Genomic DNA, 16,400 nt, shown 5'->3' with positions numbered 1-16,400 from the left:
CACCACGAAAGATGTACCAAAGCTTTATTTCACATAAAATCCACAGGAATAAGCGCTTTCGCGTGCTTCCAATGCACGCTTCTTCAGATATGTTTAAAACATTGTCACAGCACCTACTTTATATACCAAAAAAGCTTAATTGCTTAATGAATTAATTACTGCAATTGTTTAAAAAAACTTGTTTACTTTGTTTAAAGCTATCCTACACAATATCACTATATAGCACTCATTCAACGACAAATCATTGTATTCGTTCTACTAGCACTGTATGAGATAGCGTTTAACAAAATATTGTCTCAGTGCAATTATAAATTCATGTACAAGGCTGTAAATATATTAAAAAGTCATAAAAATCATAATATATAAATATATAGATATATCTAGTTATTCACATTTCATTAGCCATGCACAGGATGCTAACCGGGGTAATCACTAATGTGTAATAATAAAAATAATGAAATAGAATAAACTAAATGTGGGATTTCTATGAACGACCATATAAAACATTGTATTGAAATATTAAAAAATATATATATATGTGTATATATATTATAAGCTTATATATAGAAATCTAATGAGATGGATGTTGAATGACTAGTTGAAGCAGTTGCTATATAAATAGTTAAAAACAACAATATATAAATATGTGTCTATATTAGTATATAAATAAATCAATAAATAAATAAATAAATAAATCCCTAACTGGAAAGACACAAGAAACTGTATCACCTCCTGACCACTACTAGGTCTTGGATCTCGCACCCTAACTAGGATTTCTGCCTCCTACCCAACTCTAGGGAACAAAGCCAAACCACTTTTGGGAGTCTTTCTTCTGGAAAGACACAATAAACTGTATCACCTCCTGACCACTAGTAGGTCTTGGATCTCACACCCTAACTAGGATTGTTGCCTCCTACCCAACTCTAGGGAACAAAGCCAAACCACTTTTGGGAGTCTTTCTTCTGGAAAGACACAAGAAACTGTATCACCTCCTGACCACTACTAGGTCTTGGATCTCGCACCCTAACTAGGATTGCTGCCTCCTACCCAACTCTAGGGAACAAAGCCAAACCACTTTTGGGAGTCTTTCTTCTGGAAAGACACAAGAAACTGTATCACTTCCTGACCACTACTAGGTCTTCAAAGCACGGACTAAGCCGACAAACTGAATAAACTTAAAACCAAAAACAGCGAATGGATGAGATGGCCACAATAAAGGCAATGATTCCTTAGCGCTTTCTTCCACTTTATTTAACGTGAACTTCTTCAGAAAAAGACACAAACCCCCTCTAACTCGAGTTAGAGGGGGTTCGTGTCTTTTTCTGAAGAAGTTCACACTACTAGGTCTTGGATCTCGCACCCTAACTAGGATTGCTGCTTCCTACCCAACTCTAGGGAACAAAGCCAAACCACTTTTGGGAGTCTTTCTTCTGGAAAGACACAAGAAAGTACGTTCAACAGTACCTGCAATTTACAAATAACATTTGTAAGCTTCTCTCTCAGTGTAACTGTAAAACCCAAAGCCAGGTCAGCCAGCAGCCAAACCTTTCCCTTCCCAAGCAACGGACCAACCACTCCCATTAGTATCCCCAGCAACCTGCCTTAACATTTTAAAGCTGCAAGCCCTGTGAGTAGCCAAGGCCGCAGTACCTGCTGTTGCTGCTCCCTTCTCCTAGGGATATTTCCCTCTGAAAACAATTTCTACTCAGTAAACTCTCTTTTTTTACCCTCTGTTAGCCCCCATCGTGCTCCACCGCCTCTATCTACTTTCTCTACTACTTCTAGCATTAACTCACTCCTAACTCTCTCCATCAAACAAACTACTATCCCCTTGGATTACTCATCTGTATAATCAGCACTTCACTGATTGTTTTACCTGAATCTCTTCTTCTTTGGCTCTTAATCTGTTCTCAATACAACCCCCATCACAAACCAGCCATCCTATACATTACACCATATTCCCCTCACTCCGGACTACTAAACTTACTACCTATCTACTCCTTTTCTGCATTGTTCCCTACCCTCTCTTAACACTACTCCCTACACCCTTGGATTCACCATGCCCTTTATTCCTTCTATTACTGATCTTTCAGGACTGGTACTTTTAGCTCTCTTCTGGTTTTTCTCCCTGCCCCCACTCCTCCCCCTTCCACTCTCCTACCCCACTTCCTTACTTAACCTATAAATACACCTGCCCATAGTCGCGCCACCTTTCTCCCTTAGATTCCCCAGGCTGCTGTGCGTCCCTGCCTTCGGCGTTCCAAGTTTGTGTAAGTAACATGTTTTCCTGATTTATGTTGTGACACTTTCTTAGATATAAAGTAACTCGTGAGGCTTTATTACTGTATTTTGTGCCTTTAAAGTTATGTTACCAGCTGCTGTACTGATTACTGTATTACTAATTGTTTGTCACAAGAATCACTGCATATCACCTGTAAAGCTTATGTAGATTAGCGATAAGCGAGTAATCTTTGCTGCCTACAGTACATATCCTAGATACTATACAAACAGCCTTATTAAGAAAGACCACATTGCTTGGCAGGTAATTGTTTTTTTTACCTTGGGCCAGTTTTCGCTCCTTTACCATAAAGTCAAGCCTATGGATTACATCCTATGGCATCGAGCACTCAATTAAATTGTCTTTTTCAGCCCAATTAGCCTCTGTAGCGCGGTATACCTACTCAACATGTGCTTAATTCAGTTTTTCATCTTTCTTTAAATTTTAGCGGGTTCCTAAGCAGCAGCCACAACATTCTTAACCTAATTGCTGCTGTGTACTCCACTTATCTTCTGAGCACGATCAAAGTCTGCACGCATACCCGCTTACGCTCAGATTCCTATGTCCAAATCAGCAAAGAAACTCCTTTAAGGATCTTTGTCATGTATGCTGGGCTTTATGTAGCTTTTGTAATCAACCACCACATATTGAACTATTGGTCCTACTTGTAAAAGCCTATTAGGCATCCTGGACTACCTCGTTCCCAAAGCAACTGATTTTTACACACTAGCAAGTAGCGGTGCCTACCTAAACAAGAAATAACCACGATAGATGTATGCTCCTTGAAAAAGGGAACGTAATAACTGCATTTAGTACTCCAACAGGAACGCTCACTATTGTGTAGCACTTGTGTGTAGTCTCTGATGTTTGAACTGCTTTCTCACTTTTCCTTGATAAGGTGAATGCAGTAACTTCAACTAATCCCCAACAGGTACGTAGACTTTTGTGCAGCACTCATGTGCAATTTGCAATATTTTTAACTGCTATTGTCCCTCCCTCCATACCCAGCTCCAACTACTTGTCCAAGCAAACACGGTCGCCTAATGAATAATACTACCTCTTTATACCTAAACATATACAGAGATATGCTAGCGGTACACTATACCCATGATGGATTATTTTAACCTTCTCTGCTCAGCTGTTTTTACATCCAGTGTTTCAGTTTAATTAGAGCTTTATCACAGATCGGTCTGTTCTATTTTAAATGCTTAAGTTAGTAGTCCAAGATTGCTTATTTTAACCACAACTGCTTAATTGTTTGTATATCTAGTGTTTCTATTCTATTGGAAGTTTACCACTGATTGCTCTGTACGATATAAAGTGCCTAGTTTAAACTGGTCAATTAGCCCATAGATATAAGAATTATCAGATCTAGCTGTTGCTCCAACACACTTAAAATAGCTTTTTCTGTTTTTGTCTGCACTACTTCCAAATTGAACTGTGGCTGAATTTAGACTGTATTCCTAGAAAAAGTGATTACTGTATTTTTAGTAGAGCTTTATCAAGGTTTTGTTTGCCCAATAATTATAGCATCCCCCTCTCCCCTCTTTTCCCAGCTGTATCACCTCCTGACCACTACTAGGTCTTGGATCTCGCACCCTAACTAGGATTGCTGCCTCCTACCCAACTCTAGGGAACAAAGCCAAACCACTTTTGGGAGTCTTTCTTCTGGGAAGACACAAGAAAGTACGTTCAACAGTACCTGCAATTTACAAATAACATTTGTAAGCTTCTCTCTCAGTGTAACTGTAAAACCCAAAGCCAGGTCAGCCAGCAGCCAAACCTTTCCCCTCCCAAGCAACGGACCAACCAGTCCCATTAGTATCCCCAGCAACCTGCCTTAACATTTTAAAGCTGTTAGCCCTGTGAGTAGCCTGTAATACAGTACCTGCTGTTGCCACTAGGTGGCTCCCTTCTCCTAGGGATATTTCCCTCTGAAAACAATTTCTACTCAGTAAACTCTCTTTTTTTACCCTCTGTTAGCCCCCATCATGCTCCACCGCCTCTATCTACTTTCTCTACTACTTCTAGCATTAACTCACTCCTAACTCTCTCCATCAAACAAACTACTATCCCCTTGGATTACTCACCTGTATAATCAGCACTTCATTGATTGTTTTACCTGAATCTCTTCTTCTTTGGCTCTTCCCGCTCCGTTTGCCCTTCAGGCTCACTCTGCTCCACTACTCTGCCCCCAATTTCCACCCGCCCCCACTACTCCCACACTTATACTACACTAACCCCTCCCCTCTCTAAATTAGCCACACCCACCCAACAAGCTGAGCCAATCTAAAATCATCTTCTATATCCACTCCCCAACAAACTTCTTCCACCCCCACCTAATTCCATTACCACTCCCCCTCTCCTGCCAACATATCCATCATGTATTCAAGGACTCCCCTCTCTTCAAAGAAAACAATCCCACTGTTCTACCTTACACCCCTCCCTACTATACTTTTACTACTTTCTGCCTATGAATACCAATACTTGCCCAACTATCAACCACCCACATCAAGCACAGCAATTTGTATCCCTACAGAAACCCCTCCACCCTCTCATCCCCACTATCACCTGAGCTTAGCTCCAAAACCTCTCCACCCACTACACACACCTCACTTAAACCCAAATACAAAGAACTACTACCAACTCCTACGGAAACTCACCAAACTCATACAAAGTCTACACAATCTCATAGCTGATGGTAACATCCATCCCAACCCAGGCCCAAAGACACCATCAACCAGCAATCCAATAGTTACAACCCCTACAAACATAAGAAATACACATAATGCCCCTAATTCATTCCTGATCTGTCACCTAAATATCAGAAGCATAAACAACAAACTTCATCAACTGCATGCACTCATAGATATAAACACACCTGACGTTTTCTGCCTTACAGAAACCTGGCTTAAACCCACTACCCCTGATACTGAGATCTTACCCCCTCACTACAATATAGTTAAATTTGATCGTAAAGTTAAAAAAGGTGGAGGTGTAGCCATCCTGTATAAATCCTTTCTAGAACTAACTACATTTAACATTCCACCCGAACTAATAGGACCTAAAACTAAAATAATAGTCTCAAGAATTCAGATCAACAAAAACAAAGCCATAAACATAGTTTGCAGCTACATTCCTCCTGGCAACAACGTAAACTCCTTAGAAAGCATACTCCAATGGTTATCCTCCTCCCACCCCCAAGAAACAGTTATACTAGGTGACTTCAATATTGACTGGACAACCTGTTCAACACAATTCCCATCCACACATATTAACTTATATGGTTTCTCCCAAACCATAACTACCCCTACCAGACTCAGTAAATCCAACAACAAAGAAAGCATAATTGATTGGATTTTAACAAACAACAATCATCAGTTATACAAAACAGGAACCCAACCTGAAGACATGAGTGACCACCTATTAACTTATATAATTCGCAAAAGAGAAGGTATACCCCACCAAACCACCTTTATCAACCGCAGACATTTAAAAAACTTCAACATAAATAAATTCCTAAATGATCTTAGCCTACGTAGATGGGCCAAACTTAAAACACTACCCCTAGACCAAGCAGTCTCCGAATTCAACACAACCTTCCTTGCCATCTTAGACAGCCATGCCCCAACACGAAGAGCAAGAACAAAAAACAGAATAGCACCTTGGCTAACCAATACTACCAGACAAAAACTTGCATCTAGAAATAAAGCATGGAATTCATGGAGAGCCACCAAATCACCACTTGACCACATAAAATACAAACAAATTAGAAATGAAACTAAAAAATCTATTATGCTAGATAAACAAAACTACTATCTTAATCTACAACAAAAATACCAAACTCAACCACAAAAAGTTTGGTCATGTCTTAATAAGCTACTCCACCTGGGTAAATCCACTAACCCCACCCCACATCAACCTCACAACTTCCCCCTGAAACAGTAGCAAGTACCTTTAACACTTTTTTCACCGAAACCGTCAAATCTTTAGCCAAAAATCTAACACCCTCCTCTTATTCCACAACCTCATCTACTCAAGTGAACCCTATACCACTAAAATTCGAGTCTATCCCCACAGATTGTATCATATCTTTACTTAAAAAACTAAAACCAACTACCCTCGCAGCAGATCTACTTCCCGCTGAATTCCTACAAAAAGCCGCTACAATTATAGCCTATCCTATCTCCATCCTAATCAACCGTACAATCCAAGAATCCTACATCCCCTCTATCTGGAAAATCTCACACATTATTCCACTTCATAAAGGAGGTAACTCCACAGAACTTTCTAACTACAGACCAATTGCTTTTCTATCACCCCTAGCCAAAATAATGGAAAAATGCATTCAGAAACAACTTCTAGCACACCTCACCCATAATTCACTATTAGCACCATCCCAACATGGTTTCAGACCAGCCCATAGTACTACCACTGCCCTTCTCTCCTTCTCTCACACAATCAACCTAAATCATAATCTAAATCTCCTCTCCTCTGCCCTCTTCCTTGATCTGTCTAAAGCATTCAATATGGTCAACCACAAATTACTCTTGGATTCCCTCAACTCACTCTATATAGACAAATCAGTATCTAATTGGTTCCACTCATATCTAAACAATCGACAACAAGCAGTCATGTGGAAAGATAATCTATCCCCCCTTCTACCTGTCACCCTTGGCGTTCCACAAGGTTCCATTCTCGGCCCACTTCTCTTTTCTATTTTCATTAATGAACTCCCTAATGCCATACCACAGGCTACTTCCATACAGTACGCAGACGATTCCACACTAATTTGCACTGCCTCTACTCCAGCAGAATTACAATCTCTAACCCAGTCTACCTTTAACAAAGTAGAAAACTGGCTTAACACTCGTTTACTCTTACTGAATCCAAATAAAACCAAATTACTACTGTTTACCCCCACCCATAAACACGCACCACCAATATTTATCATCTCTTCAAACAAAGGAACTACAATATCTCTAGAAACAAACACCAAACTACTAGGTGTAATCATTGACAACCACCTTAGTTTTAAAGCCCACATAGACAAAACCATCAAAACAGTAAATAAAAAAATTGGATCCATGTACAGGATAAAGAAATATCTAACCCCATGTGCCAGATCCACCATAGCTCACACCCATCTTCTATCCACACTTCTATATGCCTCACCCATCCTCACAAATCTATCTATATCAAACCTCAACAAGATAACCAGCTGCTATAATAATATAGCTAGATTTGCCACAGGCTCCACATATAGAACCCACCACTGTAACAATCTTCAAAAACTAGGTTGGCTAGAACTCCCCAATCAAATAAATTACACCCAACTCATACTTACTCAAAAAATCCTATACCAACCAAACAGTACTCCAGCTCTAACTAACATAATCACCCCTTATAACAACCTCACGTCCCTCCGCTCATCCAGCAGAATGCTAGTCCAAACCATAAGAGCAAATAACACCGCTGGAGAGTCATTGTTCTCCAACTATACTGGAAAAAAATGGAACTCCCTTCCCCATGAAATAACAACCATAAGCTCAGCACCTCAATTCAAAAAAGCTCTAAAAACATACATGAACAGACACTGGCTATGTCCATGTCTAAACCCGACTAATTAATAATAATCACGTAACCCCCCCTACCTATTTCCTCCCATTTGTAGAGGTATATCTTTCATATATAACCCTTTAAACCCCCACTACAACAAGATTGCTCTTTATTAACCACAGATTTACAACTAACATCATGCTACAACCCATTGCTATCCATTGCTATCTTTCTATCTATTTTGACCTCTATATCTCACCCTATATGGCAACAACAATCTTGTATATAGACCTACTACTCTTGACTGTAACTTGCCTAATCATTTCTTTAATAATTTCAACATGTTCATATATGTTTGCTACTAAATGCTTTTGTAAAATTGCTGCTATTGATATGTTAACTACCTAAATAGTTCCTACTATATATCACTATCTATATTATGGGCTATGAAATGTTTTTGATTACTTGGAGCTTTTCTCCCCGGGACTCCACTGAAAACGGACTTGTATCCAGTCGGACTTTCCCGGTTAACAAATGTAAAATAAAATAAACAAATAAAAAATGTATGTGGCATCTCACCCCATCAAACATCAGAAGTGCCACCTGCAGAACGTATGACAATTATTAGAAGTAATAGGGGCTCTTTATTTACAAGTGAAAATCAGCCCTGGCTGGTCGCTGCCCGTGTAACAGTAAGCCACTTATTTAATACTCTGGACATGGTTGTCTGACAAAGGAGTATCCACAGGCTGGACATGCTGAACTCTGAGGAATAACATAGATTTGCTATAAATAAGTCCCTGTGAAGGAAAGGAATTAATGACAGACTGGTCCACATCCTGAACCTGCACACCAAGCTCACTTGCTGAGACTAAAATGGTCAGGATGATGCTGCAGTAGTGCTCTTGTCAGACATGGCGGCCCTCACTTGCTTAACATTTCTTTTGGAAAAAAGTGGACTGGCTCTAGAGTTAAGGACATAGCCTAGTTTGAAATTAGGAAGGAATATTTGTTCCACACTGTATCTTGTAACATGCTGTTGAAACTCTTCTAATACAAATCTGAGGTGTTATTTCCAGCTGTGGACACACTTAGCAGTTCTTCACCCATGGCATCCTTCATTTTTTTATGGGAGCAGGGATAGGAGTGAACAGAGAGAGAGAGAGAGAGAGAGAGAGAGAGAGAGACAGAAAGAGAATAAGAAGGAGAGACCTCTGCTCTTAAGCAGAGAGGGTGCTTCAGGCATTATTTAATGGCATTTCCTCTGACAGAAAAGAAAACAAATAATTCCAGGTTCAGAAAAAAAATTATTTCTGCGAGTTCTTTCCTCTTTCTATTGAATTATGTACACAAGTGAAAAAAAAAGTTTGCATACAAATTTCCAGTAAAAAAAAATAAAACAGCAAGACCTGTGGACCAAAGAAAATGTGAGACTTCAAAAAGTTATTGCTGTAAAATAAATAATTAAATACAAGTAAGTGCTTTTTTTTCTTATCTCTTTGACATGTGCATACTTGAATTTTATTAACATTTCTTTAAAACAATACCAGCATTTGCCTTTGTCCATGCTGTTTTTTTAATTTTGGGGATTCTCGTGTAGATCTGTCAAAGGCACTTTCCTTTAAGACCCATCCTCCATAAGTGTTTCCATAGCTTTATTTATTTATTTATTTGTTACCCCTGACCTCTTACTGTGAAAGAACTCTGGCTGCATCTTCCCTGAACAGTGCCTCTGACATTATGGAACGGTTTCCAAGCAGACTAGATTTGCCTTTTGTAACTCTTAAGTGTAGCACATACAATGACAGACTAGGTTTGCATTGTGTAACTATGAAGAGAAGACCATCTGCTTCTTCCTTGCTATCACATAAAAAGAGGCCAACAAAAAAGGCATTATACTGCATGAAAGGCAAAGCTGTATGCCTGGAAGAAGTACTTAGAAATATTATTCAAGTTTTTTAATGAATCAGAGGACATCTGTATTTACTTTATACATTTGTTGAGTGGGTAAACTCACTATGTAGTGTGTACCTTTTCAGAGGTGACCTGCGAGCACTGTGTGCCTAAATGACATACTCAGTGTCACACAGTTGGCAAATGGAAGTAGAAGGGCTTGAAATCACTACCCTGAACAACAGGAAGCAGACGGATAGCAAGTGGGACTCCACAGCAAAGAAATAACCTGATGCATCAAGTGACTGATACGACAACAGACCATAAGCCCTGAATTTTAGAGTGACAGACGTTAATGAGTTTCTTCCTGGAAACATCAAAGACATTTACTTCCACATCTACAGACATCCAGCAACGTATTATAAATGTCCTTCCTGATTTACCAACCAACAAATTCATTTGTTTTAAACTACGAGGATTTGCACTAAGTTATACAACTCAGAATATGCCTCCATTTCAAGACTTCAAACCAAAGTGAACAACATCAGGCTTCATATTCCCTTCTTGTTCAGCCTTGCAAGAATCAGTGCAGGTGTGGAGCGAAGGAGCTATGGAAATCAAGAAATAAGAAAAGAAGTTACTCATCTCATACAGCACTTTCCATTCATCAAACAATTTTGCTGTGCTTCTTTCAAAAGTAAAGACGTCAGCCTCGAGCATGACAAAATGCAGATCCATGGGGAGAGATTAAATAGCTTTTATGACCAATGCAATAGCATCACCTGGCTCTCTAATGAAAGTCTGAGACTCAGTGATAGAAATCCATAAACCATTGGCATTTAAGAGTGAATTAACACAAGTAACCAAAAACTTTGAAAGCCATTGTTATACATTTAAAGAGTTTTTTAAGCCCCATGTACCCTTTGAAGCCTGCACCTCTCTCTCCCGTTGCTACTCCTATACACTGACTCAGAGGTTATTGAACTTTGGGAAGAGTGAATACTCTGAGATAAAGCAATTTCCAGTATATTTCCTTTTATTTGCACTTAAATTCTCAAAGTTACAAGGACTGCAGCTGTGGTCCTTGAACCTACCATCTGAACCTCCTACACCTTATTCAGGACCGTCTCTTTACTATCCACCTACTGAACTGAAAGGAAGACAATAATGTTGCTTACTATCACTGTATACCTCAGGAAATACAAGTGCAGAATTAATTACATGCATATTTCAACTAATTTCTGCAAGCCTATCTGGGATGAGGTAACATTATTCAAATCATAGACATCTTTATTTCCTGATATCTGCAACACTGTTGTACTCAGTGAGAGCTGTCAGTCATCTGAGCATTCAGGTTAGGATGATAAGTATATGAAAGGTTTATATAACTCTTGCTTGCACCAACTTCTTCAAAAACAGACATGCAACACGCAAGTATACATTGTAACTATGTTCTTCTCATCATAGAAATAACAAACACAAGGCTAAAAGTAAATTTTCCTCTGTTTCGATGAGTTAGCCTTTACAAAATCACATCTCCTATACCTCACCTAATAGGACCTTGCTATAGAAATGTATTTTTTTACCAGAAATGCTACAATTTTCATGTATTAGGACCAATAGGACCAATAGTAATAAAGTGAATACAGCAGAATAGAAACATTAATGGCTACAAGAACAATATTTGCCAAAGTGATACTGATAACATGTTTTTGCGTCAGTGGGGAGCAATAATTATTCTTACTCCAAGTTTATTCAGCTCAGACAAAACCCAAAACCCTCATTTTAGTAGGTATTTTTTTTTCAAACTTATGTGATCAAGAATAAAACAAGACATATAGAAGAAAAAAAATAAGTGTTGCCCTACTGGTGGATGAAGACTGAACACTCAAGCTTCAGCCTCCCAAGGTTCAGCAGTGAGCATTAGAGCTCCACCAAAGGAAATCACTGTCGCCAAACTGTGCCAGCAGTGATGTCATTTTTTTGGTGGTAATTTCTTATTTCTTTGAGTCAGTGTGACCATGAAGTTGGTATGTATAAGTTCAGGAGAGGGCGGGGCATGTCTCCCTGCAAAAAACACTTAAAATATGTTTTTTTGGCTATTTATTTCAGGGAATGGAGTTTGGGGATTTCAGTCCTCAGCAGGATGAACTCATCCATTCATAGTGGAACCAAATTAAGAAATGCTGTACTAGTCTGCTAACAGAAAGCATAAAGACATTGGAGCAAAAATATGATGTCATACATTTTACTGGGAACCAAAAAAAAGGCAGATGTACAGAAACTGAACTGGTAACCAAATACATCTGCACTAGCACAACATACCTCAGGCAATCAAAAAGTGAGTCTAGTGGCAATGAATATGAATTTATTGAATAAAACTCCATAAACATTTATCCTCAGTAGTTAAGTGCTTTCATGCTATGAAAATTAAAAGGACTCCTTTAGAACTAAAATAAATGCATTCATCACTTTCTAAAAGAACTTATTTAATGGCTCAATCAAGTTTCCTTTTAGTCCATCTGAACTCTGTTTATATTTTTATTCATTCGGTGATATAACTAGCGCCCTATCCAATTAAACGACACTGACCAACTCATCTTCTGTAAATGGACAGGAAAAACAGAAAAATGGCTGATAGCCCCAAACAGCTCTATGCCCCAAGCCTCATTTTCACTGCTTAAAGAAAGTGTATGGCTTTGTAGTATGAAAGAGTAAGGGATGCAGGGAGAGCTTACCCCACAAAAGGAAAATTATAATACAGAAAGGTCACCTCCAGTAGTTGTGATATCAAACGACATGCAACGCATTACCGTGTGCTCAGTGTCATAAGCATTTCTCATAGCTGCCTTTATTTTTTGTAGCAATGCACTTTTTATATCATTTGTTCTTTAATGATTGATACATTTATAGATTTCTTGTGCTTCCTCAATGAAATTATTTGAATGTTTATAAAAATCACGCAAACTGAACAACTTTTACTGCCTCACCTTAACATGCTTTGTTTTGTATGAAAAGATTTTCAAGCAAAAATTTACCATACTACATAAGGGCATTTTTGTTAACAGTTATTTTCCATAAGGAAAGTTTTGCATTACTTGTAAGAAACTAATATGATTCCTTTCAGTTGCTTTCCATGTTCAGAGTAAGAGGAAATAAAACACAGAGGAAAGACCACACTCATTTAAGGAATTCTGCCTCAGTGCATGCTATATCTAGGTAAAAGGTAACCAAGAAAACAGGATCAAAAATTGTGTTCCTTAGTGATGTGATCATCCGAAGGATAAGGGTACCCTAAAAATAGCAATAACACACACTGGAGCCTGTAAGTGGCTCCAGGAAACCCAGAAAGAGAAACAATGTGGTTTCCTGCCAGCTAAGTTTCATTTTTAGCAAAAATGCAGGTGATCGTAAGTGTCTCTTTTGTTAAAATGCTAGAAATAGACAACTTTGAATATAGGTGGCAAAATAATTAATTACAGTCGAAAATAAACCAGGATGTTCTGAGCAAAGCAGCTGGCTATGCAGTTATTCATTCCTTTTGAATCTTGTCAAAAGTACAGCACTGGGAGAAGGGATATAGCCAGTTATTTTGGAATAATGTATCAACTTCTAAAAAGAAGTTGCCCCAGCCTACAAGTGTAGCCCCTCCAAATGCAGACAGTACCAAAAATAACAAAATAAATAAACTATAAACCATTATAAATATGCCATTTTGAAAACAAATTGACACTCATTGCAGAAAATAAATATATTCTATTTAAATGTGTATGCCTTGGTGATTGTGCCCCACCAAAAAAGAAACAGACTATGCTAACATAAAAAAGAACCACAATGAGATGATATTAGATATTCTGAAATATGCTTTCTGTTAACAATTAACTAATGTTTCACTCTCAAAGCTGTACACTAATGTCTTGCTTAGCCAAGCAAACTAAGCAACATGTAAGATCACCTATAAAAGCAAAATGTAAAGACATGGCAATCCAATGCATGAGAATTTTTGTGGAACATTTTAAATAAGACATGTTTTGTGAAGATCACCGAGGAGATGCTCTGCAGGTTTTCACCAAAGACTTGGATTAGCAGTTTTTATATAGTTTCTCTGCAGTTCGGTGAGAATATGGTGTTTAATCAAGACTCTGTTCAAGTGTTATAACACTGGCAATTTTATATTAAGGCACACAATATATGAATGTGCTATTCATTAAATGAGTAACATTGAAATTGTCTGGGTAATGGCTATAGTGGTAATTGGAAAAGTATTACTGCCCCATGGTGGAGGAATTTGTATATGTATTCATGTGTGTGTGTGTGTGTGTGTGTGTGTGTGTGTGTGTGTGTGTGTGTGTGTGTGTGTGTGTAAATATATTTATATCTATATCTATATATATATATATATATATATATATATATCTATATCTATATCTATATCTATATATCTATATCTATCTATCTATCTATCTATCTATCTATCTATCTATCTATCTATCTATCTATCTATCTATCTATATATATTGTATGGGGACAGATTGTCCTCCAGTAAAAACATTGGATCTAGAGTAGTTGCTTTTGTGGGTTTAACCTAGATAGTATTTTGCTTATTGCATCATTTCGTTTTCATTATGTTTTAAGTGGGTTGTTAGTGCTTGAGTTTTCTGGTTTGATGTTTTGCATTGTTGTGATATTTAATTTTTTCTGGATTTTGTCCTTAATGGTTTATGTTTTGTTTAACTTACCATGAATCATTTTCTTTAACAGCAACTTGCCTGGTGGTTATATGACTGACAGCTGGGTTCAGTAGTAATACTTGGCAAAGGGGTGGGGGAGTAGTAAATACTGCTGAAAAAAATATGATGTAGGTGGTAGCCCTTGGCAGGACATTTAACCCAAAAGTCAACACTCTGTAAACATAGATGACAGAAACTATGTTATTAGTCACATCAAAACATTACTGGCATACTCTGGCTATCATTCTTTTTCAGCCATCCTTGCAATTTTGGATTTGAGAAAATGACAGTCTTTTCTCTCGTGTGGGTTTTGTATTACTAAGTTTGACCTTTTATAAAAAAATGCAGTGCCAATACACTAAGTTAACTGACTGTGAATATTACAGAACAGTAAAACTGACTTCTGTTTTCTCCGTAAGTAGAAAGCTCTGCTGTATATAAAGGAAGCTGCAGAGCATGGGCATGCTACTTACAGTACTTCAACAAGCCATTAAATACCTATGTCAGAATGCCAAATATCTCAGCAGGAAATTGAAAAGATGAGTTTATACTATTAATAAACATTTTTTTCTCACTCATTTATGTGTTTCTTGTGGCCTTCCTGCAACTGACAAGAGCTTTGTTTAGGAAATTCAGTGTAAATCAGTCTCTGACTATTATAGGGAGAGGGTTTCTGAACTAAAAAACTGCCAGAAAACGAGTGTCACCAGGATCTACAATGAAACACAGATTTCATAAAAGTTGACATCCCAAAAGAATGAAAAAAATTACCAAAATGCAAAAGGGTAAAAAAAAAAACTCTTTTCTCTTGTTTTTTGCACCGGGTAAGCCCCTCTACACCCCTTGATGTGGGATGCAAACCCCCACCCCCGAACTTATATATACCAAGTCCATGGTTACATCAACTCAATGAAAGGAGAAATCTCCCTAAAGAAGTGAATAATTGCCAGCATAAAATTAGAAACTGCATCAGCAACGATTTCCTATGGGAAAAAAAAATTATACTTTCTGCTGTTCATCTTTTTTTTCCTGTGGTGTACTGACATTCAAACAGTTTCACCTCAAGCATGTGCAGGGAAGCCATGTTACCAAGTAGGTAGGATTCCAGCTTGCTCTGTAGGGGGTGGTTTATCATTCTGGGCATGTAGGTACTGATAGGTAATAAATACCTGTGTGTAAATACCTAAATGTGGGAACTCAATACATCATTTGTCACTTGGGGTATGCACTAGTTGATCATTAACTTTTCTTCTGCTCCTTTCCAAATGATCTATACAGCTAGTTTTTGAATACTCCTTACTCCCAACTCAAACCTAGGTCACAATGTGGGTAGATGCCTGGCTGTACAGAAAAATAATGTAAGTGGAAGGTCATTTTAAGTACATTGCTTTTACCTATGGAATGGCTGAGGCAGTGTTAAAAACACATAAGCTGCTCCCACAGAAGCTCCAAAAAAACATCAGCTGCTCCCACAGAAGCTTGTAATTTACTAACATCTATAAATCTGAGGAAAGAAGTTTTCTGCCCAAATATTTTTCCAAGGCTGTGCAACATTAAAATTCCAAAGAAGGTGATAACTGCCTCCATTTTTGGGCAGGCTGGTTGACTGGATACAGTTTTGTTTTGTAGATGTTGACATAAAGCCAGACGTTAAGGAAAACATGATGTAAAATATCTTGTGGAGAGGAGTGAGAGAGAACAAGGCAGCTACCCGCAAAAATCAAGATTCCTATTTATTTCATGTAAATAAGCACAGCCAGATGTCATTGCAATTTGTCATAAACTAATTCCTGAGCAGCAGCAAAAAAACAACCTGTATGTCTTTGATGCATTTGAACCCCTGAAAGAAAATATTGCCAGATTTATACTGCAGAATGCATATGGAAGTGGACTGGAGCTTGGTTAAATAGCTGAGGCCTACTACATTATGTGGTAAGCAT

This window comes from Protopterus annectens, chromosome 12.part0 (genome assembly GCF_019279795.1).
Source record: "Protopterus annectens isolate FY-2018-M chromosome 12.part0, PAN1.0, whole genome shotgun sequence".
Classification (NCBI taxonomy): Eukaryota; Metazoa; Chordata; order Ceratodontiformes; family Protopteridae; genus Protopterus; species Protopterus annectens.
The sequence above is the reverse complement of the archived record's forward strand: the minus strand, read 5'-3'. Positions refer to the sequence as shown.